This window comes from Poecilia reticulata, chromosome 4 (genome assembly GCF_904066995.2).
Source record: "Poecilia reticulata chromosome 4, P_reticulata-male-v2, whole genome shotgun sequence".
Lineage (NCBI taxonomy): Eukaryota > Metazoa > Chordata > Actinopteri > Cyprinodontiformes > Poeciliidae > Poecilia > Poecilia reticulata.
In genome coordinates, this window is record NC_088833.1 from 33,424,044 (window position 1) to 33,427,596 (window position 3,553).

Consider the following 3,553-nt stretch of genomic DNA (forward strand, 5'->3'; position numbering starts at 1 on the left):
GGCATTTGCATGATCTTAATTTGGATTTTTATTTTCTTTAAAATACATTTTTATTTTTGTAAGGTGACATTATGTGCCCTCAAAGCACCTTTTAAATAAAATATATAATTAGTATTATAAATACTTATGCTGCTTGAAACAAGGACGTTGCCATGGTTATTGCTTCACGCGGTGGCAAACTTCCGGGTATTTATACTAATTTATATACACTGCTCAAAAAAATAAAGGGAACACTCAAATAACACATCATAGATCTGAATGGATGAAATATTTTCATTGAATACTTTGTTCTGTACAAAGTTGAATGTGCTGACAACAAAATCACACAAAAATCATCAATGGAAATCAAATTTATTAACCAATGGAGGCCTGGATTTGGAGCCACACACAAAATTAAAGTGAAAAAACACACTACAGGCTGATCCAACTTTAATGTAATGTCCTTAAAACAAGTCAAAATGAGGCTCAGTATTGTGTGTGGCCTCCACGTGCCTGTATGACCTCCCTACAACGCCTGGGCATGCTCCTGATGAGGTGGCGGATGGTCTCCTGAGGGATCTCCTCCCAGACCTGGACTAAAGCATCCGCCAACTCCTGGACAGTCTGTGGTGCAACGTGACGTTGGTGGATGGAGCGAGACATGATGTCCCAGATGTGCTCAATCGGATTCAGGTCTGGGGAACGGGCGGGCCAGTCCATAGCTTCAATGCCTTCATCTTGCAGTAACTGCTGACACACTCCAGCCACATGAGGTCTAGCATTGTCCTGCATTAGGAGGAACCCAGGGCCAACCGCACCAGCATATGGTCTCACAAGGGATCTGAGGATCTCATCTCGGTACCTAATGGCAGTCAGGCTACCTCTGGTGAGCACATGGAGGGCTGTGAGGCCCTCCAAAGAAATGCCACCCCACACCATTACTGACCCACTGCCAAACCGGTCATGCTGAAGGATGTTGCAGGCAGCAGACCGCTCTCCACGGCGTCTCCAGACGTTGTCACGTCTGTCACATGTGCTCAGTGTGAACCTGCTTTCATCTGTGAAGAGCACAAGGCGCCAGTGGCGAATTTGCCAATCCTGGTGTTCTCTGGCAAATGCCAAGCGTCCTGCACGGTGTTGGGCTGTGAGCACAACCCCCATCTGTGGACGTCGGGCCCTCATACCATCCTCATGGAGTCGGTTTCTAACCGTTTGTGCAGACACATGCACATTTGTGGCCTGCTGGAGGTCATTTTGCAGGGCTCCTCCTGTTCCTTCTTGCACTAAGGCGGAGGTAGCGGTCCTGCTGCTGGGTTGTTGCCCTCCTACGGCCTCCTCCATGTCTCCTGGTAGCGCCTCCAGCCTCTGGACACTACGCTGACAGACACAGCAAACCTTCTTGCCACAGCTCGCATTGATGTGCCATCCTGGATGAGCTGCACTACCTGAGCCACTTGTGTGGGTTGTAGAGTCCGTCTCATGCTACCACGAGTGTGAAAGCACCACCAACATTCAAAACTGACCAAAACATCAGCCAGACAGCATAGGTACTGAGAAGTGGTCTTTGGTCCCCACCTGCAGAACCACTCCTTTATCGAGTGTGTCTTGCTAATTGCCAATAATTTCCATCTGTTGTCTATTCCATTTGCAAAACAGCAGGGAAATTGATTGTCAATCAGTGTTACTTCCTAAGTGGACAGTTTGATTTCACAGAAGTTTGATTTACTTTGAGTTATATTGTGTTGTTTAAGTGTTCCCTTTATTTTTTTGAGCAGTGTATGTATTTGTGGGTGGTGACAGGGCGGACCAGCAGCTGGGCTCTATTTCCCGCAAATTAGGATTTATAAAGGAAAGGTGCTCGGCCACGTGCGTGCGCACAGCTTTATTCATCCGGATTTTTTTGTGCGCCGCACTTTTCTAAATTTTTCCATACACCAAGTTTTAGTGTGAAAACTGCGCACTCTTTTACAGGTACGTGCAGAGGAGGGGGTGCTTGAGCACCTGCCCCTTTTACTCCTGGCCCCCCAAGTGCCCTTTTGGTCATTTTTTTTTTATTTTGGTATTTTTATTTTCCAAGCCCTCTTCTGACACATAAAATGTACTAAAATTATTTGGTTTTTGTTGGGGTTTTTTTTTTGTACAACATAAGCCCTCCGGTCACCTTTGACCTTTTGCCCGTGACGTATGGCAGTTGCCTCTGAGGCAGAGACCCGGTGAGACGCGCGAAAATGGCGCTGCGTATGCATCTCTTCTAATCAGCTTCGTGTGCCGAGCTGTTATTTTGGACTAATACAGCTGTTGTGGTCTGCCCTTTTGTCTCAAATACTGTGGAATTCTATAATTCAGGAGGTGTTTAAGTGAGTACTCTCTCTCTTACAAAAGTAGAATGTCTAAGTCTAAACGTAAGGGAGCACATGCTGCTAACTCCATTAGCTCTAGAGATTTTCCTTAGCTTTGATTGTATATCTCACAATTTTGTAATTTATCATTGTTTATTAAACTCTGAAAGCTGAGTGGCTTTGTTAATATTCTGTCCTAGAATGCGGTTAGATGTGCCCCCCCCCTTTTGTTTTTTGAGCACCTGCCTCTTTAGTGGTCTCTGCACGGCCCTGGTTTTTTATGCCTGAGGCCCCAGAACCTTTAGTTGTCATTAATGGGTTCAGTCCCATGAGTCCCTGGTTGTTGTCATTCACAAGAAGCTGACATTCACCAAACATTCTGATAAGGTTGATCAAAACGTTAATAACAAGTTTAACTTCATTTGCAAATTAAATCAGTTTGGATTATGTTAAAAGTTGGTTATTTACAATAATTCTCTGGTAGAACATGTCCCATCCATAGGAGACAAAATCGAAACAAATCCGAAAAGTGACCAGTGAAATTCTTAGTGTTAAATTAGCTGAATTTACAGAAACACTTAAAAAGTCACACAGAATACATGCAGTGCTGCCCTGAAGAACTCTTCAGGGTGGATTTGAGATCTTACCATAAACTAACATTTTAACTAATTACAAAAGTTACTGATGCAATTCCCATCACACCAAATGTGATTTTCAGATTTTTTTAGACTCAGTCTCATAGTTGAAGTGTGAAAATTACAGATCACTACATGAGGGAAACTTATGAAATCTGTGGCATGTCAAATACTTATTTTCCTGACTGGATGAATGCTTTTTTGTTGTTTTTCTAACAGATTATTGAAAAGGATGTGAACTCTTAATCATTTTCCATTTTTTACACGTTTCCATGGTATTTTGACAATGAACTCCAGTGTTGGAGGTTGGAAGGCCTCCATGCCATCATCCACAGACAATGTGAATAACGTTCTCCTCGGAGATTTAAAGTAATATTTATTATTACTTCATCATCCGTCAATCAGCTGAGGGTATGATTAAAGGCATAAATATGTATATACTTGCTGTGGTTAGGTTTGTCTTTAGTTTTGTATGCCATTTTTACCAGAGCTGTCAAGACTTGACATGTCAAATAAGAAAGGTTAATTCATTCATAAAAATTTCTACCCATAAAGTTCTATGATAATTAAAGAGTTTACATAAGAACACCACAAAACAGC